The 26576-nt window shown below is 33.6% G+C and overlaps 1 protein-coding gene across 1 annotated transcript in view; it reads left to right on the top strand.

Annotated features, from left to right (window-relative positions):
* Positions 1-26576, top strand: part of LOC149802746 (receptor-type guanylate cyclase Gyc76C-like) — a 409761-nt gene that overhangs the window by 164850 nt on the left and 218335 nt on the right. Inside the window, exon 3 of the mRNA XM_089951308.1 lies at positions 6910-6996. The gene's annotated coding sequence lies outside the window, so the exon portion shown is untranslated. The remainder of the gene's footprint in view (positions 1-6909; positions 6997-26576) is intronic.

Here is a 26576-nt window from a genome sequence, read left to right as displayed (position 1 = left end):
GTTTTTATTTCGTTTCTTTTTCATTTTTGAGTCTCTACATTGTTTTTAAATGATCCTATTCGAGTGTCTAAGATCATAACGCGTACAGTGTAGAAATAAATTATTTCTATAATCTTGTTATGTTGGGAAGAGAGAAATAGAAGATTACACGTACATATAGACAAATCACATAGACTTCTTCATTGTTATGATGGTTTTCAGTAAGACTGAATGACTTCCCTTGAACTTCTTTGTGACACAGATCATTGTTAGGCACGTGGCGATACTGCCACCTTCACATTACATACATATTATCACAGAAGAAGAATATTAAATAAATTCCAGGTGAGAGTATAGACCCACTGTGATGTGACGTAAAGGTATATGGAGGTTAATTTGTATTGACCTAATATCATATCTCTGCATGAGAACAATATGTTTTCGTTTCCGGAATTTTAGCTATCAAAGGAAACTGCTACAGAAACCTACTAACACCATTCCAGTTGCAAGTACGTAATCTGCATGCCCTCCTACTACTTGAAAACAGTTTGTGGTGCAGAACAGACGTCATCGGAAATAAATGGGCCGGTATCAAAGAGAGACATACTACGTAAAGCCGTATTTAGCCTAGATAGAACATATACAAAATTAGGGATGCATTTATTTTAATCCTCAAAAGTGCATATCTAAAGAGACTTAAGAACCACTTTAATACGTACTGTGATTATTTCAATCACCATACAGATTCAGACAAAGGAAATATGATAAATAATGTCATTAGTATTGTCATCTGGTCTTGTGTTATATACCTGATAAAGTACTCGTATACTGCGGCTGTCTGGTACTCGGAATCGTCATTCGTTCATACATTTCTTATATCAAACCAATAAAAGAAAATTGTATTAAATTGGCAGAATAAGCATGGTTTTTAAAATGGTAAAAGTGTTAAAAGCTGAAACGTAAACTTAATTTCTGTGACTGCGCCTGAATGAAGATTATTGAGCTGTCCAAGATGTGTTGATATTTGAAGGCTTTTCTCTTATATACCCACTCCCCTTTCGAGATAAAATTAAATGAAAGAAAGGACTACGTCACATTGAAAACCAACCAACAAGAACTGTTCTTTATGTTTGCTCCTTATCGGGCTGAATTCGTGAACTGATTTCGTATTTCGGAGAAGGGGTTTGTTTTGTTTCTATAATTCACAGGAGGAAATTGGAACATTCGTAAAACCTAAATTAAAATAACGTTGTCAATATTTTCACTCACTAATATCCGCTTGCTTACGACTTTCCAATCGATACTACATTTGATTTGTACTGATCTTTATTAAAATAAATACGGTATTCTTCTTGCATTATATTGTCTAAGGTAATTTGTGTTTTTTCAGCGCTCCTATACTATTTTACATTCGTACTGGACTGACGAAGGGTTCAAATTACGTCAAGCCTGATTGATGTCCACTTATTTTCCTCTCGAACACATCTTTCTTTTGAGTGTTTTGTGTTAACAGTTTGATATAGTTAATAGGTGTCCATTAGCTAAACTTGAGTATTTTCCATTTACAATGTCTAATTTTACCTCTTTTATTTTGTACATAGTAAAACGATTTTGTATGATATCGTTACTAGGGATACATCAGAGCAATGTCACTCCCACCATCGTATGTTTCTAGCGATTTGTATTTCAAACGTATGATGATGATTTTCGTTTTAATCTTCTGATCGGCCTTGTTGTGTTAGATATGATTTCCGAATGGCTTGTTGTTGTAGCAACCAATTAGTTACTAACTGACACTCTGAATATGTTGTCTTAGCAACCAATTATAGCTGCACCAATCACGCTGAGCTTTCAAAATGTCATATCTTTATTTTACCGACAGCGCACACAATAAAAGTCTGAACTTCATACATATTAAAATGATCATGAATGCACAATTTGCAGGAATGTCCATGAATGGAATGCACGATTTTTTATTGCATGAAAATACCAATATCTTTTCAATCTTTTGCAAGGATAACAAACATGGCGTATTCGATCTCTCCAAAAGGAGAACACACTGAGTTTTGTCAGTTGTAACAGTATTATCTGTATTTTTTAAATTGCACATTACATTATAATTATTGATTATCTATACAGTAAGAGTGCGATGTCTTTTATTTATCTGATATTCTGTTAAGTTGATGATGACTGTCTCAGTTCATTACAACCGATTGTATGTTTATGTTTCCTTTGCAAAGCATACCCTATGAATAGAAGACGCCTAGAACAAAGTCCAGACTATTCATAGACTAATCATAGACTATGCCTAACAAAGTCCAAACTGTACGTAGACAAATTATATCTTATGCATAGACGAAGTCCTGGTTATGCATAGACAAAGTCTAGACTACGCATAGACGGAGTCCAAACTATGCATAGACTAGGCAATGTCTATGGGTAGACAATATCGCAACATTGCATAGACACAGTCCATAATATGCATAAACTAAACATACAATATGGCTCGACACGATCGATACTATGCACATATCAATTCCAGATTATGTACACATTAAGGGTGGACGAATTCCAGACTATGCATAAGCTAATCGTAGATAACGACCATGTCCTAAATACAAGGCTTAGTGGCAGCTTACATATTAAAAATTAGTGATTGGTAATGGTTTAGTGTTTCTTAATTAATACTGGATTAAACTACAATCTTAAATTAGAATTTGGAATGTTCGTGTGTAATTATTTTTAGCTGCTGAGCATTTATCAGGAAAGTATTTATTCATCGTATATCTTGGCTGAAGTCTGGAAGGATGATAAACGTGTGGCAATTATTATTTCACATGATCGTGCTCAACTCTTTTGAACTTATCATAATAATAATAATAACAATAACAATAATGAGGACTTTGTATAGCGCATAATCTTTAGAAGCTCTACGCGCTTTATAACATTAGACAACACCTTTAAGATAAAAAAACATATAATGATATGATTACAAACACAAACACCATGAAATTAGAAAACATAGAAAAAACATGCTGAGAATATTTAAGGTAGGAAACATTATTAGGTCTTTAAGTTTGTTCTTGCAGTCGAAACAAGCGCTTTTTGAGAGCACTCTTGAATGTGATCACTGTGTCTTTGTGTCTAAGTTCAGTAGGCAATTCATTCCACGTTGCTGGGCCCTGATATGCAAAAGAACGCTGTCCATATGACTTTGTTTTCATAGTGGGAATAATGAGTATACGATTGTCAGAAGAGGAGCGTAAGTATCTTGCTGGTGTGTACAAATCGGTGACGTCGGATAGGTATGTTGAACTAGAGTCCGTCAGTGAAACGTAGCACAGAGAACAAATTTTGTGTTTGATTCTGGATCGAATGTATAGCCAGTGTAGGGTACAGAGCAGAGGGGAGGTGTGCTCTGATCGTGGCACTCTAAGTATGATCCGAGCAGCTTTGTTTTGAACTTTTTGAAGTTTTTGGAGTAGATATTGAGATGAACCAGACATAACTGAGTTACAATAGTCCAGCCTTTAAAGTACTAATGAACACACAAGTGTTTTAGTGGCATCAACTGAAATATATTTGCGAATGGAGCAGATGCGTCTCAGCTCAATATATGCAGCCTTGCATATGTTCATGACATGTTGGTGCAATGTGAGAGTATTGTCCAGAGTAACACCTAAGTTTCGTACTGATTGTGTGAATTTAATGCTGGTGTTGCTGATATTTATTGTTTGAGGTAAAGGATGTGAATGAGAAAGTCTTTGTGTTGTAATCAAAATGGCCTCAGTTTTATCATCATTCATCTGTAGCTTATTACATGTCATCCATGATTTCACATCATAAATGCACCTCTCTACACCTTGGATGGTAGCATCAACTTCAGTTGGGTGGCTAGATTTGTATATTTGGGTGTCATCAGCGTACAATTGGTGAGACACTGGATGATGACCTATGACACTTGAGAGCGGCTGAGTGTACAGAATGAAGAGAACAGGTCCAAGAACATTCCCCTGTGGAACACAATAAACATAGATCAACTGGGCTGGAGTATATTCCATTTGCAGACACAATTTGTGTCCTGTTGACCAAGTAGGATTTGAACCCCAATAAGGCTGTATCATGAATGCCAAATACATGCTGGAGACGGTGAAGTAATATATCATGGTCTATTGTGTAAAATGCTGCAGACAAATCAAGGAGGATGAGGACTGTAATCTTTCTGCTATCCAAAGCAGAGAGAATGTCATTAACTACTCTTAGAAGAGTAGTTTCAATTCTGTGGAAAGGGCGATATGCAGACTGTACATTGCTAAAAAGACTGTTTGAATTCAGATGAGATACAAGCTGGAATCGAATAATCTTTTCTAAGATTTTTTATATGAATGTGAGCTTAGAAACTGGGCGGTAGTTCTTTAAATCGTTATGGTCTAGTGTTGGTTTCTTCAGCAGAGGCTTTACAATGGCAGTTCTGAAAAATAATGGGAATTCCCCTGATGAGAGAGAGGTATTAATAACATTAGTGAGTGAAGGCAATGCTGGATCTAAACACTCAAGCAGCAGTGATGCTGGAATTGGATCAAGTTCACATGACTTTGGTGCACTCTTCATCACGATTGTACGTACGAAACCCATAGAGACAGGTTCAAATGCTGTTAATGGTTGCCGCTAAAATTCTGTATCCCAACTGTATGGTGACGACGAGTGAATTGAAATTGTGGTGTCAAGCTTATCTCTAATGGTTTGTACTTTGTCACGGAAGAAATTTGCAAACATGTCCGGAAGGTCGACTGGAGAGAAGGTAGTTGGAAGTGGTGTAGATTTGTTCCTTGACATTAGCTTGTTAGTAATCTCGAAGAGCTCTTTGCAGCTGGAACTTTCCATGATCTTAGTAGTGTAGTGGGTTGATTTCGCTGCATGGACTATATTTGTGACATTCTTTTTAGCGGCTTCATATATTTGCTTTTGAATAATGAGTCTGGTGGAAAGCCAAAGCCTTTCATCTTTACGAGGGTCTCTTTTAGCAGTTCGAAGCTGGTCCCTAACACTGCCGTACCATGGAGAACACTGAATTGATACTCTGCACTTGGTAGCTGGGGCATACTTATCGAGCAATGAACGCAGGCAGTTATCGAGTTGTTCTGCTGCATGAGGTAAGCAAGTTGTTAGGTCTTCTTGGATGTCATGCATTAGTTTGGTTCTATTTATCATACAGAGGTTTATCTTAGTAGCAGGTATGGTTGAGGGTTAGGGACCGATACGTCAAGATGGCATATAATGCAGAGGTGATCTGATGCAAGGTCATGGGGTACAATGGAGAACCGTATAATGTTATTATCAGGTCTATGAAGAATCCAGTCGAAAATTTGACCATGTTTATGGGTGGGTTGGTTAACTGACTGTTTGAGGCTGAAAACATTAAAGGAATCTATGAGTTATGATGTGCTTGGGTTTCCGAGACAGTCACAGTGAATGTTGAAATCTCCAAGAATAATCAGGTTGCCACCTATCGAATTTTCATAGTCCAGGAGATTCGGAAACTGCTCCAAAAGGAGAGATTCAGTCAGCTTCTTTTTTTCTACTAGGAGGAGGGCGGTATAAGCAGAAAAAATGGACTGACCTTTGCTCCAGTGTGAGTGTGGCTTGGACTAGTTCAAACGATGTGTGGTCGAAATTGAATGTTGTGGTGTGGTTAAGACGTTTGATCATGTAGTCCATACCAAAATAAATGAAAACGATGACAGGAACAAATGTTAAGACAAACTATGATGTACATCACGCGCTTTAAATAGTTAAAATGTCACGTGGACACATCCAGGACATGCTAAAATTTTTGCGATTTTTGTTTCGTCGCATGGGACTTTTCGTGTCATCGAAAAATAGCTTTATTTGCGTGTGATTGAAAGATTAACTTCTCATACTTTAAAAATGAGAAATTTATGGAATTTTTCCACTTAAAGTTAAAGTGTTTAAATTCTTTAAAAAAAGGAATGTAATATTAAGAGTTGGAAAGCAGGAAACTCCTCACGTGATCTGAAGTTACATAACTGATTTCTCTGATCCGCGGACTCCTTAGAACACATTTTGCCTTTAAAACTGGTGTGTTTAGCTACAACAACCTTTTTTACTTCATTAAAAGAAATATCGGCAAGTTTCACAAAGTTCCTTAAAATTTGATCAAAATATGACGCAGTTATCAAGGGTTAAAGTTGTATTTTCTTGATAGTAAATTCTCTCTTTGCCCTTCTCAGCTTGACAATGTATTGTACGACCAATCGATAACGTAAGGCCTTAAACCTAGCTAGCGACTGAGTCGGTTTAACAGTTAGTTGGGACCGCTGTTAATTGATGGTTGTTGACAGATAGCACCCGGGACTTGACAAATTATCTTTGCATGCGGACTTAGTCAGTGAATGAGACATTTCTGGTCAATTTTGTCTTGTCCCTAAACAGCGCTTACAATGGCCATTGCAAGTTTTTGTTCCATGACTTAACATGACAAGGTATATAATGTCAGGTCACCTTTGAATACGGACTATATCTTGAAACATTACACTACGGCCCTTTTTTCATTCTTTGTTTCTTTGTTGACATTCTCATGACATAGCATATACTTCACATGGCAACGTAGTTTGAAGTATTAATCCTTTTGGTAAGTACATTTGCTGTTGTTATGGAAGACTGAAGCAGCTCCTTTTACCTAAATATGATTCTGTGTTTGGCATTCAGGTAAAGAAAACCTTGATTCTTAAATTAGATAAATGATCAAGCCGTATCATCAATGTCATTTTACTGGAAATATAAAATAAAAAGAACCAAACACCACAACAATTTATGTATTCATTTTTCGCAAAATGATGTAGATTTAAATGAAAAATCTACATAATTACTGTACAAATCATCATTTTAACAGCGTACACTTTCTTTCAGTATTATCGTTCTTGCCGATGATGGCATGATGCTCAATTAGAAGAGGACAGCTTTCTTCCAAGACATCAAGAAGACTTTCTTCCAAAGGTAGGTCGTCAGCATTACTATCTTCATAACGTTTCGGTGTTTGTTATGTGAATTACCCATCATAATAAACAAGGAAGGAAATCTCTCCATGCTCAAAGTGCTTCTGATAAAAGTGCAAGACCTATTTAAAATATAAATCTATAAGTTTAGCAATCATCGAAATATGACAAAGCATTGACAATGGGTTGACAATGGGTTGCTTGTAAAAATACAACAACCCAACCCGTCCAATCCACCCCCAAAAAAGAAATGAAAGAAAGACCACCCCCAACCCACTTGCTTCACAATTCAAATTTGCATGGTGTTAATATTTGCTTCGGACCAATATTCTTGTTTGTCGCAGTTCTTCTCCAAAACAGGTATATCAATGTATTACTGACGTATTGAGCTTCACTGAAAACAAATAAGCAAACGATAAAGAAAACAAACCCTAAACAAATAGAAGAGAAAAAACACGCAAACAAATAAGAAACAAATGAGTTCAATTGTTAGTGTTAAGAAAAGAGTATTCAAAGGTTGCCTATTTTCAATCATCTTTACCAAACAGAAAATAAATACATTGTTCATTCCTTTTTTTCATAACTTACTTTTGACTGCCATGTTTTATTTATTATATGCCCATAATTAGAATCTCACGAAAAAAGACTTTTCATGTTACCTTGATATGAAATCATGCATTAAATGTGCCTCTAATACAGAGGAAAACTCCTCACTGTCACGCTCTGTTTTGACGCATTATACAATCTAAGTAGATGAATGGAATTGAAGTTAAAATGCAACAATAAACATTTGTTAATCATTCGGATCACCAGACAATATCTTGATCTCGGTGATTTTTTGACGTCTAGTTTGACAGGTGAAGGACACTCGATCATGCTCCAGCAGTCAAATCTCACAAGGTCCGATATCTTTGCACTATTATGCTCGATGCGCTACAGGCACCAAGATCAAGCAATTGTACTGGCAGCCTGTCTTTATTACCATTGTAAGTCTAATGGGTTCACTCGAATACCTTTTTGCGTGTATTTATTTTGATGTGTTGAATGAGTAATCTTGATCTAACAGGAAGCTTCCATTATATGGTAACATCTTAAACAAATAAAAACAAATCAATTATTTGAATGTTAATAATTATTTTGGTGCTGACTGAAATGAATGAAGAATCCAGTGAATTTGTAAATACAGCTTTTTTTATAAATGGGTCACTAGTTTTGCAAAACGAACAAAAACAGATAAACATAACTTAAAGGATCCATATAATGTCAGTCGGTATTAGTTTAAGTACATATGTTGATAAAATACATTATCGTTTAGGATGTCCACAAACTTCTGATGCATGGTCCAATACTATGATGTTGACTCAGTGAGATGGGTCTTCAGACTATGCAGGGAATAATCGTTGAACCGTTATAATCACCTTCTTAGACTTTTTTAACATTGTTTTCTAAAACGAGATATGACCGTTGAACGGGTCTACACAAATTCTTAGATTTTTATTTGTTTTTCTAAAGCGAAATGTAATCGTTGAACTGGTTTAACCACATTCTGTGACGTTTTAAGCTTTTTTCTTAGGAAAGATATGTCTGCTTTAAGTAGAAAATATCAATGTTTTATTTGCATTTGTAATTTTATATACTGCGTAACTTCAAAATCTCTTTAATGTTTATATGAACATAGCATCGTACTATGTTCAAAGAGATTGGTGGCAAGTGTATGTTTTAATCACAAATAGATTGACAATATCAAACTATTGCTGTGTTAAGATGATAGACCGTGTATATTACATGTATTTTCCTTGTTTTAATTATCATAAAAGCATAGGTTGTTCAACTTATACCTCAAATTTAAAAGCTTCGCGTAATGTTATTGTCTCAGCTAAGAAGTCAATGCTAATAATTCCGAACCCTTCGTTGTCCAGATTTATGTATCTTTCTTATTCCTTTGTAAGCTGTAATCGCTTACGTATTTAAAATTGTTTTAGTACCTTAATAAAATCATAAAAATAATTGGTTTTGATTCTTAGACAGGATCAAAGAATAACCATTTTTTAAGATTTGTTTAATTGCAAAAGATTGGCACAAAGAACATAATGTTTACTTAAGTTCGAATGCATACATGTGGTAGCACCGTTTCCACTTATAAAATTGTTAATAAGCATTGGCAGCAATTGGTAATTTGTTAACATATCCGTATATTCTATAACTAAAAAGTATGATTATCCAATAATGAATGCAGAGATTAAAGCAATGATGACAGTTGTTATTAGTTTACAATAAGAAGCAGGTAATACAGAAAGGTCTCCATAGATGTAATCCAGTATGTTTTTTCAGTATTGCTCTGTACGCTTTCTAACATCTGTGTAACAGAACGAGTATGCATAAATCTGTTTCAGGCTAGGATTTCATGACCAAGACGTGCACATTCTTTTTCATGTGTAACTGCAAGATTACGTCAATACAATAGAAGGAACTGACAAGTCGCGAAGTGTAAGCAATAAAGTTCGGCCTTGAAAGTTCTAAATGTCACGAGTTCATTTAATAATTCGAAACCATTCTCTTCATTTTTTTTAATGGAAGTTTGTAAACAACGTGAAGTAAATGTGAAATTTATTATGGTTTTTTTTTTCTGGCATAAAATTGAAATGCTTCTCATGAATCTAAATTACGACTGAAATATTGTTTGAGATTTAATTGTATTGCATGAATAAAATATATCTTTACTGGAAAGAGAGAATGGAGATAATTGATTTTGTATATAAAAAACATGGAACACAAAACCATATAAAGAAACGTATTTATGAATATTTAGATCTGATGAATAGACCTTACCGACCTATGTGGAAGGGATGGAATGCCACCCAAACTCTTTCTAACGTCTTTATAATAATAAATCGAAATGCGTGTGGGTAGAATGGTGTAGAGAAAATCCACACACACCATCTGTGTCACTCTGTTACGAGGAATGTTATGTGAGACCGAACAATTTCGCTCCAGACTCCTATTTAAAAAATAAGAGGAATGTAAACATGACATATATTTATGCCGTTTCTTGCAATCACCTTATAATGTCCGAAACTGAAGTTGGTATAAATGTCTAAAATTTGCGGTGATAGCAATATATTTCCTCGAAATAGAGCAAACCTTTTACTCCTTGTCCTTAAATTTCTATGTTCCCGGTCGAGATTTTAGATTATATCTGTTGAATTAAATAGTAGTGGTTGAAAATTATATTTTTTAAGTCGAGGTTTTAGACTGTGTCGTTTGTTTCACGGCGGTGGCTGAAATTTCAATGGCATACGTCGAGAATTCCTAATTTATGTATTGGTTCAAAGAGTTTATGTTGAAAGTTTCATTTCATATTTTGAGTATTTATATTTCATCTGTTGAATTACATAGCGCTGGTTGAAAGTTTGATGTCCAATGTCTAGTTTTTAGATTGTATCTTCTTAATTACACGGCGGGTATTGAATATTTAATGTCATATGTCGTGAGTTTCGTTCCATTTCGTATGCTGGGTGTTTAGATTGTATCTGTTGAATTACACAGTGGTGGTTGGACATTTTATAGTTCTTATCAGAATTTGTATTTTTATTTGGTGAAATGATGTGTTGTTGTTAAAAGTAACATTACACAATGTCCACTTTTACAATAAAAAATGATATCGAGAATTGAGATACATCATTCGTGTATTCAATTATTAGGCGCTATTACACTTCATTCATTTACAGTTTGAAAGTTGCCCTTCACAGGTCGAGAATTACTATTAATGTATTCGCTAGTTGTCGCTCTCGTGAACGGACCGCGTTGTTTTGAAACAAGGAGGTTGCTTCTTGTTGTTGAGAAATTCAGCAGATGAAATCTAAATACTCCCTATATGAAATTGAACTTTCATCACAAAAAGTTACATTCATCGTTTGAATTAGGGATTCGAGACATGTGATATTGACATTTCAACCACCGCTGTGTAATTCAAAATATACACTGTAAAACGACGACATAGGAAACAAAACTTTAAACTACCACTGTATAAAATATATAAAATCTAAAATCTCGATCTAGAAAATGGAACTATATGAACTTGGAATTTGATCCAAGACGTGTTATTGGATTTATCGACATACTACATCGAAATTTCAACTACAACTTTGTCATTAGACCATCTTTTGTCCGCTGCGGCGCCTCATAGATTTCTTTATATTAAAAATCTCTTGCCTATAAATAATTTTGCTGTTTCCAGAGTCTTGAATCTGGATATTTAGACTTTCCTCATTTCGGATTAAATGGCTTATCAAACAATCAGGGTGGACAAATTCTGTATGAAAGGGCCTCTGAATTTTCTTCAACACAACATCTCGCATATAGATAGAGAATATTACGGTACTTCAGATATATTGGTTTTAAAAGGAGTATCTAATAAATTGTTTACAGCAATGTTTACTCCTCTTGTGTTTTCTTCTCATAAAATAGAGATAAGTCTCATTTTTAAAAATCAGACTGCTGTCAATATTCCGTTCTTGCAATTGACTGGTGAAAATATATTTTGTCTTCAGTTTATTGAACTGTGAATATAGTGATTTGATAATTGAGGTCAATCCCTTTTGCTAATATTTTGTCTGTTGTTAGAATTTTCTTATTTATTTCATACTCAGAGTATGACATAAGCATTATGACATTACCAATGAAAACGTTCATTCATCAGTGGAGTCAATATCAATTGCTGCATAGATACCTAACTGATATACTGGTTCGGCAGGGTTGTCCAGATGCAGACTATAGTAATAATCAATAAACAACTGTGTAATTTTTGTGAGAACGGAAGAATGAATTACCGTCTTTACTAGATTAAAAGTGCCATATGCACAATACACAGACACAGAACTACAGGCTCGTTATCTAGGTCTTCATAACAATTAGCCAAGGTAAAATATATTGGTAATCTCTTACTGACTGATTTGACAGTGACTTTGACTCAAATCCGGTCAAACTATTTTCTCCCCTAAATGTCGGGATATAACGGTACACATTTATTTAAATTTGTCAAGGAAATGTCTTTGGAAAAAGAAAATCTAGCACATGCGGTTATTGTTCTATTTTACATTATCTAATCATTCAATGAACTCTTGTTTTTCAGTTCTCAAAAAATATGACTACTGCGCGCGCTGTTTGAGATGAAATGTAGGTTGGAAAATTTTTAAACACAAGAAAATAAGTTGCATCTCTTAGATTTACGTTTCAGCTTTAATGCTGCAATCATTTGTATTTCAATTTCCATCAGTATCACATAAAACTGTGCAGCATGTACAAAAATGCAAAAACACTACAAAACGAGATAAAAGTTATGTAATTTTATCTTCTAATTTCCTTTTTAGCTCATTTTTCGAGTGTTAAATGTGGCAAGGCAAGTAAATCCTTACATGTCGACTATTTTCATCTTTAGCACTTGCCACTTTTCATGATTCATACACATTAAAACATTGCTCCAACCTTATTCACTCGAATATTCGTCTTTGCTCGAATGACTCGCTCTGTCCTGGCGTATTTCGATGTCTACCAAAATTTTTTAACCAAACAATGGAAATTGTAATCTGTCAATATATGTATACTGTTTCTAATCGATTTTGATTCTCAAACTGAAAGACCTTGTTGTTTGTCTTTTGTAATATGCAGTGTTAGAATACAGTGATGCTTCAGCAAAGTGTCTGAACTAATCCAATGCTTGTGCGACTATTTTGTGTTCAGTTGTTTAATAATGGCTAAAAGACTAGTGCAGGCAGTGTGGTAAAGTTACCTATTAGTTAACGATGTTTCGTTGCAACCACTTCAAAGTACTCTGCATGTACCTCTACACACTTTCTTAGTCTGATTATCCAATTCTTAAAGGCCATTTTGTATTCATCCTTTGGTAAGCTGTTCATACGCTGGAAAAAACTGAACTTCTGAGCTCATGGCGGTTTTAAATTTTGATCCCTGATGCGACACTTTGACAGCATGGTTTGGCCAAAATCACTTGGACCAAAATCATGGCTGTTTGGAGGATATGGCAAAGTTTGTATGTAATGCTCTGTTAGGAAGTCTGCCATTTGATGGCGGATTTATGCACCGATTCGTTGTCATGGATTAAATAGAAGCCTCGGGTACTAATGCGCGGACAGGTGGTTCATTAGTGTACTATACGTTTTGGCAAAAATGTTCAATGTCACAATTAGTCAGGCACAGATTACTGGATGACCTCATATTTTGTAAAAATTATAGAGCTTAACACTGTCCTAATACTCCGATTGCGTTGAGTCATATGAGGTCCCTGCTCATTTTCTCCGATCCAAACTTTATTAGTTTGTCTTACCACCTGTAATACTCATATTGAAACGTTCCTGATCACTCTATTCATATATGTCGAGTACCGTTTTGGCGATTTCAACTCGAGTTTGTTTTTGAGCTGGCACTTCACTGCTCATGCTTCGCAAACAACTGTATTCCAAAATGTCAATTTGATCTAAGTTATGGTCATTGCAGAAACTATTATGCAAATTCTGATATTTTCTTAAAAGGGATTTTATCATTCACCATGTTTTTACTTTTCTAAGCTTTTATTCAGATGAAAATGTTTGTTCAGTTGAACTGTTGTTCTTCAACGCAAGAGTCTTCACTTCAAAATGAATCAGTCAAGATGAAATGCAGAAGAAATAACTCAAGTGTGGGTAAATTGCGAAATTTGCAGTACAATATTAAGAGCTCATAAATTTCAATAGATCACTCTACACAAGGAGCACATAAGTGATACAAGTTCTCCAGAAACATTCCCTTTTGAGATTTTAAATGCTATTTTATGCGTATTATTTTATAGTTTTGCTTGGCGTGGTGTGGTTAAGTGCGACTTACTTCCAAAGAAAACCCCCCAAAAAACAAAAAAAAACAATCTGGGTGCAGATAATATTCACATATTTTAATGTTTTTCAGATTTTAAGACACGTAATATTCGTTTTAAAAGGAATACAATTTTATATGAAAGAGAAATGATTTATTTGCAAGCATGTATTTGATATTGTTTAATAAGAAAGAAACTACATTTGTATGACAATGGCAAGGAAGACCTTCTGAATGGACAGATAATTTGTTTCTTATGGCATAATATGACACTCAGTTTAGACCAGTGTCTTTGATGAATCCATTTCTATAACATGCAACATGACCTTTGCGAATTTGTTTTTATATGTGTCCTAGATAGCGCCTAAGATAAATAAAATGGCCTTGATGCATCTGAACTTGTAGGTAATCACCTGGAGTTCGTCTGCAATATCGAAAGAATAAGGATATATATGACCAACTCAGTTAGTAAAACCTTAACATAACTGAAACCTAGAATATTTTATTATTTTGCACAAATGAAGCAAGAGATGAGTTGATATTACCAAATATAATTGACGAATACTCTATCACTGATCAATAGACATAACTATTCCGCCTAAAGCAGAGTATAGGGACGCCTATTTGTTTGCCTGACAGCTGATACATTTGAAACGTCTAATGTTTAATTTATTTAGGTGATCCAGTCATTTACAGAATTAATGATTTTTAGAGGAGATTTTATAGAGTGTACGCTGTACAAGCAAAGTAATCTGTATATAATAAACGAGATGATATACAAAATGTTGAATTGATATTATAGACCAAAATAATGAAGTGGAAAACGTATGCGAAGGGAAAGGATATGATGAATCGTTGAAAAATGGGAACAGATTGTAGCGGTGCTGTGGGTGGTTTTGATTGGCGGATTGTACCTTCTTACAAGGTGTTCGCTTTATATGGCTATCGTTTTCTAGAGGGTGATCGCCCTCGGTATTGTTTCCCGGATCGACTAAATATTAAAATAAAGTGTGCAACTTATAGATGGAATAAATAGAGATCTGAACTGATATATAGAACAAGGACACGAGCCGCCGTACACGAAAACCAATAATTGAATCATTTACATAAACCGCTGTGATAATGCATTAAATTAGGAATATTAACTTCTCTTTGAAATAAATCACACAGCGAATTTCAAGCACAAATATATTTATAAAAATAGGTGATATGTTTTAATGACATAAATGGTTCAACATAGAATCGTTTGAACAATCAAAGTCATTACCTTGCACAACTTCATAACCTGTTAATTTCCAGTCCATTCCAAGATCACTGTGGTTGTTGTGCTAGTTCCTTTCGCTTTTTCCCTTCTCCAACCTACCTACTGTCTCGCCTCTTTTCGGCCCTCAAACTTTGTGTGAGTAGGTGGATACGTAAATTCGTAGATACGTTGATACTTGGATCAGCAGGTACGTGGAAACGTCCGTGGAGCTCTTTCCTCATTCAGAATTAACCGAAAAGCAACATAAATCTTCGATCAGTTGTCCTACTGGGAAATGATGATTTCTTCCCTCTCGTTATGTCAGATATCGTTCAATCGGAATTCAAACAGACACCAAAGGCTATCTGGTCAACCTAAACATGGCAGACCATAAACAAACCTAGTTTCATAAGATTAGTGTGCTTCCTAACGGCTATTTATTCACTGATTCGCATTAACATCACATGATATATAACAGTTCCGTTCTCGTCTCAATTACACAAATGAATGAATGGAATTCAATACATGATTTCACTACGTTATTTTAAGCGAATACATCCATTCAAGTCTCTAGCATACATGAAATCATCTAAGATCGATGAATTCAAATGGATTCTCGTAACAAATAAAAACTAAAGCAGTGCATGAAATTCTTAGGTTCCTATAACAATCAAGACGACAAATTCAAACAATTCGTCAAACGTATATAAAGAAGATCATTGTACGAATTCAGGAAGATGAACTCAGACACAATTTTACTCATATCAAGAAAATTGATATACGGATTTACACAAATAAATTCATGCAAATGTAAGCAAATAAATCGAAGCAAATCATTATATTGGTATCAATGCATTACATGAGATTGTTGCAAATGCCTTGTGCTTTCAAGCTTTGTTTGCTTCTACCGCCAGGATTGTGTCTGTTGACATTCCAGACACTCAGTCTCTTTGAAAAATGTTTTACAAGAGAATTTCGTCCAAATACCATTTCGAAGTCTTATATATTTTCAGTCTAGCAAAATGCAGACTGACTAGATTTTTCGATGAGGGCAATTTTAAAGCTAGGAAATTTGTTTTGGGACACACGCCCTTGTTTAGCGTAACCAATAAAGATTAAATATATCTACCGCCTTTTATAACAAGGCGTCAAAATTGTGATCAGCCTAACTTATAGATTTACAAATAACTGATTCTGGTTAATTTCAAATTTGACATTTTTGATGCAATGATGGAAGTTAACCTCTTCCTTCCAGTTTGTCTGGATGGTGTTACTTGTTTAGGCTCGAAAAAATAGTAACAAAAGTTAGAGTGAAAACAACAATCTTTGAAAAATATAATATATTATTTCCCTGGGAAAATACTGTAAAATAAAAAAGTGTGAAATTAAGTTTTAAGAATCAAATCCAAAATAAATCCAAGAATAATTAACAAATAAAATTTTATAAGTCCTAATAATGAAATATTTTAATAATTTATAGTTCGAGTTCCGAAGAAAAATCGAAGATGGAAGGCGATAACGTGTGCTGTAATTTGTACTGTGTTGAAGTCCACAGTTCCTTGTAGAAACACAATAATTAATCCTCTGGTCTTGGAAATCTAAAGAAAAATTTCAAGAAATGTCTCTGTTCAAGAACTCTGTATGAGCACAAAATATTTCCAGAGAAACAAATTAATCTTATAGAATCCGAAAAATTTAAATAAAAACTCAAAAACTAAAATATTCAATGCTGGTTACAATAGAAGAAAACAACTTGACCTCAAGTGTTTAAAAGCCCCAAAACTCTGAGATATCTCTCTCTCGCTCTAAACATCACTATTAATACTAAGTATATCGCAATTTTGGAAACGCCTAATTGATAAATAGAAGATCACGTGATCAGGCTTACATATAAAATAAAATCACGTAGCCCCTGCATGTCCTTGATAAGAACCAATCATTTTACTCTGAGAATAAAAGTTGTTATCTGGACCCTCAATCAAGGCCAGGAACTAAGTCAAAAAAAGAAACAAATGTTTCTAATATTAGGTATTTATTGATTTATTGAAACATTCAGGTCAAACTGAATTTTATGGAAAGTATCAAATTCCTTGTAAACAAAATTACATTATGCTGACATGTAAAGAAAATAAAAAGATTCCAAAATCCACAAAAAATCAAATCAAATCAAACACTAATTCAATCCAATAAAAATTAAATCAAATATACGTGACAACGGCTAAATAAACTAAGGCTTAATTAAGAATCACTTCCTCTCCCTACACATACATTTTAAACCATTGCAGTATATCGAATTAACAAGAACCTGTCCCCATAAATCTAATTAATTGTTCTCTGTCCCAAGTTAATGTGCCCTTCAAAGATCGACCGAAATTTGTATCCTTATACAGATAAAACTATTTAGTTGTTAATCAAACAACATCGCCATTGGAGAGCATTGAATAAGAGTGGTTGCATGGCAGTATCGTTAAAACTGCAGTATTTCAAATATAAACGAATTCTAAAATGTAACAAATATAAAACAAAATTTCAAATGGAAGATGAAAGCGCATGATATGTGACTGCAACAGAATATTCAAGCAAGAAAAAGATGACAGAAGAAATGAAAAGATATTACATTCACAATATTAAGTTGATTACAACTGCGTCTCAGTGAGCTTAAAAACCGAATACAATATATCCAACGATACAATCATCTATAAGATTCTGAACACAAATGGTAATTAATATTACATAAATGTTGGTATAATCATGGTAACAGTTACACTTGTTTGATATGTTATTAAATGTATACATACGTATTTGTTAATTAATCTACGTATTGAACTTAAAAGATGTGCAGTTAGAACTGTTAAATTGTATATTGTTCAGAACTCTTTATGTGTTTGCTGCTTACAATAGTTATTAGAATATATGCAAATAAAAGAAAACAAAAAAAAAAAAACAAAAAAAAAAAATAATCAAGAAACCCACCAAAAATAGCAGGTGTAATCTAGGTTTCTATATAGGTGAGAAATTTGTTAAAATGTTTTGTAACATTTCAGACGTTGCCGTTAGCGTTTATTATAAATTTCACGAAGAATGAGTGAAACATTGACGCCTTGCCTTGTAACTTCATAAAGTCAGTGATGTCAAAGTGATTTAAAACTCCATTTCCCCAAGGAAATGATATTTTGAAACTGTTACCTCTACTCTCATGCTGATAAGGAAAACTTGCCAGGACATTTTTACACCTTGATAAATAATTGGTTGGTACTGCCAATAATGTTTGAATACTGTAAGATAAAGCACAGACACATGAAGTGTCTGTCTTAGAGAGCATAGTACATCGATCTTGCATACTTGACTGGCATTTACTAATGCAGTAATCCATGTGAATGTGTCCATATCAATATTGCTCAAGAGCACTTGTCTCCAGTAGCAACACATCATGTTTCACTGCTGCGGGGGATACATTTAAAATAAACATCTGAAAGAGCTGTTATGCCCAGGCCATAAGTGCTGTATCTCAAAGAATTTCCTCCCTGGTGATTGTATTGACAAGACATCAGTGTTAGCATGGTGTACCGAAAAGCAAGAAAATACATAAAACAACAGTTACATGAATGAATGAATGAATGAATGAATGAATGAATGAATGAATGAATGAATGAACGAACGAACGAACGAAAAAACGAACGAACGAACGAACGAGTGAAAGAATGAATGAATGAATGAATGAATGAATGAATGAATGAATGAAAAATAAACATAAATTAGTATTCTGCTGATTAACCTCACGAGTTGTTACAATTCTCTGGTGACAAACTATGTAACAGAAAGAAGCGAAACCAGCAAGCTTTGCAAAATGTTACAAAGAATTTAATTATCAAAGTCTTAAATGAAACTGTGAGAAGAACTAACAGTATTATAATGTGAAGCCCGAATAGACACCCTCTTGCTAGTTCTGGTGTGATATTTGCATCATAATATCACATCGCAAAAAAATGCCGACAAGACAATACTGACAGAACTGAAGCATGGTTCTTATCTCTGTATCACATCTTAATTGCAGATGATTTCTTGAAAGTTGGATGGGGAAAAGTTCATTGAAAGATTTATGTCATAGCAAAATAAATGTTTGAATCATCTATTTAATAGACCTTTTACTTAATCGCCGCTTCAATGCACTTCTAGACATATAAAAATCGTTGGTTTCACAGGAAGAGGCATTGTTGTAGAAAATCGTATAGAAAACCCACAATGGCAATGACAAATTATTTGTTACACACAGGTTGAACTAAAAGAACATACCGCACTTTGCATATGTATACATCAGCCATTGACGGTATGATGTTTTTCACAGTAATTGAAATTTAACTCAGACTGACAGCAATATCACAGTCAATTCTCCAATGGAATACCAACAAGTTCATACATAAATAGATGAATGTTGACATATTTGGAAAGACAGGGTGTAAATTGCAATAAATAGAACACAAATCAATTTGTAATAAGCTAATTACATCACAATTATAACACCGAGGTTCTTTTCTCATCCTAAGAAAAATAAAAACGCAAAGAACAACAACTTCATCGAATGAAGATGATTTTAAACGAACCAAACCTTTGCTAAAATAAAATCAATCATTTTTTTATATAGATGTTTCTCAAAACGAAAATGTAAGAGAACTTAGTAGTTCTTTGTATATTTTGATTTAATTATATCTGATTTAATATATATTCATTTCCATTTAATTGTTTGTCAGTTTTAGTTTGTTTTATTTTTCATTACATGATATTGTAATGTAAATTTATTCACTAGAAATGAAACCTTTTTTAGAAAATAGTTTGACCTTGACTGTTAGTTTATAAACACCAGGTGTTGATCTAAACCCTGGCCTTGTTTCAGAACTTGTAGCAACCTTCGTAAACAAGTTCTATTTTATTTTATAATGATTGGTTGTTTCCAAGGTCATGTAGGGACCTTGTCTTTAAGATATAAACAATGTTTTAATTTTTTTATTTCTTAGAGTGAAAATGATTGGTTTTCGTAAGGGTCACACTGGATAAACTTGATCTGTAACAAGTATTTGCTTCTATTAACTTCCAGACGATTATCACGTGACCCTTGTTTACGTTTTAGAACGCCCATATAACCTATGTTTTGGAGAAGTGATCTCAGTAGAAGCTAAGCTGTTAAACTGTTGCATGTATAATTTGTATTGTGTGATTGACATTTGTCCATATTCATGGGTAGGAGTTTGTACATACCTGACTAATGTCTTTTTTTATAAATAACAAATTACCTAGCTAATTTTTGTCTTTCAAATGTAGATTATATTTTAAGGTTATTATTACTTGCAGGTGAACATATGTACATGGATTTGAATTCAGGACATAGTCTTTCCCACGGGAATTCATGATGTAAATACTGTTTGCAATGATCGTTCATACAGTTACAGTAAAAGACCTGATATTGTTGACCTATTAAAATATTCTAGAAATAAAGGTTTAATATTAGGTTTTTATATAAAGATGAAATAAACTGAATGTTTTTATTCCTATTTTAACATCTGAAGTAGATTCAGTCTTTTTACATTTGTTTAGTTTTAATTTGAGAGGATTTACTTATATCAATTATGCTTTCGAATTTCAATGTTCTCGTTAATAAATTTCGGACTGAGTCACAATTTTGGGATTATTATAAATTCGTTTAAGGACATTTTTGATTATCTCAATGTTATACATCACGAATCTTAAGAAATCAACATTATTCCAAGATGTTGGCACCTAATGCACATTTAAGCTTGGAATTCATTCAGAATAGCACTAGAATTCATTTGGAAAACTCTATTTTGGGACTTAACTCAGAGATTTAAAATCTAGTTTAATATTATGTATATATATATATATATATATATATATATATATATATATATATATATATATATATATATGTATATATATGTATATATATATGTGTGTATATATATATATATATATATATATATATATATATATATATATATATATATATATATATATATATATATATATATTTATATGATATGTGTATGTGTGTGTGTGTGTGTGTGTGTGTGTGTGTGTGTGTGTATTTCACGACGATAGTTTCCGATGATGAATGTAATGCACGATGTCATTAAAGCTATACTGTACAACTCCTTCGCGAATATCATAATGAACAGGGTGTAATGGTTGACTTTTTAAACGTGTTCTAATAGAAAGTAATATTGTTTACAAGTAAATTGGAAATGATAATAGGACTTATATGACTTGATAATATTAAACATTTTAAGGTTTACCAGGTACCGTGTCCTAGTAATAGTGTTTTATCATGAGCTCTGCAAGTAATTATTGTTATGATACTCCTATTAGAATGACCTGACAATGCTGAAATGTACAAAATAAATTTTGGGGCTATCTCATTAGAGGTGTTATAGCTGATGCTGTATATGTTTCAGTAGGAGACATATTGGGATTTTACTGGTCATGCTGAACTTAAAATATTGATCAAACACATAATCTGTGTTTACAATACTGTAATTTGGCCGCATTATTTAGCATCTTCTCTGTATGTGCAACGAATCGAGGAACTGTCTTAACAAAAGTATATTGAATGTTTCACGCTCAGTCTGCAATGCTTACATGAAAGCAATTTGAGAGATTGTACACATTTTATTTGCATATGTAAACGAAAATCTTTATTACTGCATTATTAGATTAATTTCGCTTCGTTCTTGAATGCAGCAAAAAATGTAATGAACTTTTTTGTAAATTGCCTTGAAAAGTATATATCTGTGCTTGTCAGTCTATACTTTCGTGTGTGTAAAGATTTACTGCTGCGGAAAGGTAGGGTGATTCTTGAATACATGCGAACGGAAACCGATCTCAGATATATTTAGGTTTACATAGCTGCAAGGACGAAAAAGTTATGATTAATATTTTTTGTTTTGTTTTCGAGCCTTTCAATGGAGAAAAAGCTTGGGACATTTTATTTTTCATTGTGTTGTTAAGAAATGAAAGTGCGTCATTAAGCTACATCATTGTGTTATTACGAAAACCGGGTGTCATTATAAGAAGACATTGCATTATTACGAAAACTGTGAGTCGTTATAAGAAATCATAGTTTTATTACGAAAACTGTGCGTTCTTATAAGAAAACATTGTATTATTTGGAAAACTGAGCGTCATTATAAGAACTCATTGTGTTATTGCAAACACTGCGCGTCTTTATAATAAATCATTGTATTACTACGAAAACTGCGTGTCATTATGACAAATCATTGTATTATTAGGAAAACTGCTCGTCATTATAAAGATTTATTGTTATTTCAAAAACTGGACGTATTATAAGAAATCATTGTGTTATTGCGAGAGATTATTGCATTATTGAGATATGATACTGTTTCACAGAGATATGGAATTGCATAATTACAAAATTATCATAATCTATTTTCTTTCTCTTTTAAAGCCTCAATTAATCATCGCAATTGCATGAAAAGTTTCAATCCTACATCATTAATGGAACCCAGATTTTAAAACCATGTTCCTTGCCGATATACACTGTCACAGTGGGAAGCTGGATTAACACGTCAACAGTAGCACTTTAGGACTCATTGATCAAAATACAAATCGGTATTTCGAACATAAAACGTTGCATTAGCAGGACAGGAAATTTAATGTTTGTTTTCAAAACAATGTTTCTTGTTTTAATGGTAAATGCAGAGATAAATGGAAACTATTAAAGTGCTTTGATTAGTTAAAATTTCTTGAAATCTGATGTAAATAGAAGAAATTGCATCATGAACAATAAAGAATTATATCAGTTTTGCCAAACACGTGCGTTACGATAGAGCAAGAGGGAAAACAATGCATGATTTACGAAATAAAAATCTACATAGGTTTTGGAAATTTTGAAAAGTCCGAATCATTTTGCTAATACTTCAAATCATCGTTTTCTCTTTATGAACATTTTAGAACAGCCTTAACAGAAAATGATACTGGTCAATTATAGCAGAGTATAATCGTAAAAAACGAACTGAAAATTTAAGAGAACTGATTTTTGCTGAGCATGATGTTCAAAATGCAGTTGAAGAACCTAATTCAGCAGTAAATTTTAGAAAAAGACAATTAAGCACCAGGATTTGACACAGCTTTTCATTAATTCATTACTGCGTCATTTCTATAACCTTTTATCAAACTGAATCCTGAAACCTTTCAATATGATATTTAGTAGCAGTATTTATCCTTTAAATTGGAGCACGTGCCTTATTATACCAATTTTTTGAAAAAGGCTCATCCATTCGATGCAAATAATAATAGAAAGATAACATTACTTAGGCCAATAGGAAAGGTTTTTGCCTGCATATTACATAAATGACTGTTATCTTGTGCGTTTATGACATCATTTCTGATGCATAATTTCGTTTTAAGAATAATACCAGTACAGTAGACGCCATTTTTATATAATTTTGTGTTCAAAAGATACTCGAAGAAAAGAACAAGATTTGATGTGTCTTTATTGATTTAAAACAAAAAGCATTTGATTACGTGGAAAGACGAATCCATGGCATAAAGAAGTACATTATGTAGCGACAAGGAAAATGTTGACAATAATACGATCTATTTAAAATCAGCGCGATCATCTGTAAAGCAATTAAACACGTACTCAGATATATCTTAATTGCTCACTTGGGCTTCTTCAAGGAGAAAGATTCTTTCCACTTTTGTTCTCAATATCTACATTATTTAATCAGATATACCATTAAGTACTAGTTCAAATTGCTAAACACAAATATTTATTATCTTCAAACAATGTATTAATTACAGATTGCAAAAGAAAGAATAAAAAACTGGGGTTTTAATGTGAGAACTATTATATTAAGCTCATGATTTGGTCCGTATATCCTCCATTATTTGTCTTTGTAACCAAAGACTAAATTACATTTCGTTATGAGTGGCGTTCAGCAATTGCTTCGGACATTGCACACATATACAAAGATAAACAAAAAACGTTCGAAACCATTACTTATCTCAGAATAATTGTTTATGTGAGCCACATAAAAGCTTAAAGTAACTGAACGGTTTCATCACATATATTTAAATATCGAGATTGGTTGGTATGTATGAAAATAACATCAAAGTCTATGTTTACGTACTGTAAATTATGATATCAAAGATGAATATAATTTTTTTAATATACACTTTATTCATTATAAATTGGAAAATCTTGTATTGATCCTTGTTTCTGACGAAAACCACCATGAACAAACTACTTCATTGCTTCGAAAGTGAAAATTTAACAGTTCTAAATTAGCCGCGAATTTATGTGTATAATGCATTCCATCTTAGATTATCATCTCTCGCTGATTAGTTATCTGTATGTCATTCTGTCTATCATTCTCTCTCTCTCTCTCTCTCTCTCTGAGGAGGAGGAGGAGGAGGAGTTATGTGCACACAAGTATGTGTCGATTTATCGCCCTTATTCATTATTTTTTTTCATCCATTTATGCAACAGTTGGATCAATAAAATTATCTTTTGTTTTGTTATTACAAAAGAGTATCGAACCCAACATACCAAACAAACAAATTACGCCGATATTGATTCATAACAAATCGGCGGACTTAGACACTCTGATAAGATTATATTTTACATTACGGAAGGGGCATGATGTCGATTGCAAAAATTCAGTTCTATTGCAAATTATAGATTATAAAGAGGTTCAATAACTGCATAGGAGCTACCTACCAGGCAATTTTCACATGGCATATAAATGCTAGTAATAGATGTTGGCGACTTATCTTTTGAGCGCAGACTAGTGCTGGTGGAATGGTTCGTAGTACTGCCTGTTGTTGTATGGAAGCGTTGAGTGTCCAAATAGTTGCTCTCAATAATTGAATAATTAGCACTCAGGGAATCGGAGGATTCAGTCTAAATTATAGCTTTTGCCAGGATAACTCGTTTTGATGATCATGTTAGTGATAATTATAGTAGTGTGTGTGTGTGTGTGTGTGTGTGTGTGTGTGTGATATCATGGCAAATCAGCCTATCGTATTCTGTGAGGAGTGTTCTCGTGCAGCAGTACCTTTAGGTCGGGGTTGGTTTATTCTTACAAATCTAGCAAGATGACTATTCGTGACTTTGCTTTCTGCAAATTATCCATGGGAGTAAATTATTAGGAAAGAGTATCATTATAGAAGCCTTACCGTGTGCAAGATTTAGCATGGGTTATTTCGAGATGAATATTAATCTAGTAACTTTGCTTCTCATGCGATTTTCCATTGACTGTTGTTATTTAATATAAAGCAAGAGACTCCATTTATGTCTCGCCTTGTGCAGATTAAAATGTGAAACTTAACTTTCATTAAGTCGTCGTCGTAAGCGTCATTAGTGGATCAAAACAGTGTTCACGTTTCTCCCAATCCCTTTGGGGCCTGATCCTGGGTCTGGACCTTGAAACCATTGATTGAGATCAAAACATTGTAATGCGTAGATATTCACAGAAGCAACAGAAACGTAGTAGGCAGTTGCAGAGAAATACGATGCAGCGTTTCACAGAACACTTATTTTGCTTTTGCTTTCAAAGACACCTGAATAACCAAATGCAAAGTTAATTTATGACAAAAATAAAGAAGTATGCGCGTTTCCAAACGATATACTCCGGACTCGATAGGTCTGCACCATATAAATTTGATTCATTAAAGTCAATAGGACGCTACTAGTCTTTTCACTGACTACACAAACCGCGCTTTATACGCTTTCGGGCAATATTTGTTTTTGGCATAATTATATTCGTTTACTTGAAGGGCTGAATTTGTCAAATGCAGCAGTTCTTTTGTTCTACGCTCAATGAAATTGTCGGTGTAAGAAAGAAGCTTTATTAAGACTTTACTGACTGTTTATTCGCTGAAATTAATAGTTTTACCGAAGTGTGGAAGACACATCACAATCGAAGAAACTCGAGTACAGGACTACCCTGCCATAAACCCATTTTGCTTTACACATTCTATTCAAAAATTTAATATGCCAGGTAGTTTAGATATCAAAGATTATGCTGCATAATAGCGAGCAAACAATTAGTTAGGTCTAACTTATGAAGCAGATTAACAGTAGTCGCAACTGAATCCGATGGGCGAGATTTGAAATCATCATGCAACAGATCAGTATGAAGTGGAAAATTGAAAACATCATGCAGCAGATCCGTAGGAAGTAGAAAATTAAAATCATCATGCAGCCGATCAGTATGAAGTAGAAAATTTAAATTATCATGCAGCAGATCCGTATGAAGTAGAAAATTGAAATCATCATGCAGCAGATCCGTAGGAAGTGGAAATTTAAATCATCATGCAGCAGATCCGTATGAAGTGGAAATTTAAATCATCATGCAGCAGATCCGTATAAAGTGGAAAATTGAAATCATCATGCAGCAAATCAGTATGAAGTAGAAAATTTAAATCATCATGCAGCAGAT

This window comes from Sinohyriopsis cumingii, chromosome 3, assembly GCF_028554795.1.
Source record: "Sinohyriopsis cumingii isolate HCF-2022 chromosome 3, ASM2855479v2, whole genome shotgun sequence".
NCBI lineage: Eukaryota > Metazoa > Mollusca > Bivalvia > Unionida > Unionidae > Sinohyriopsis > Sinohyriopsis cumingii.
The sequence above is the reverse complement of the archived record's forward strand: the minus strand, read 5'-3'. Positions and strand labels throughout refer to the sequence as shown.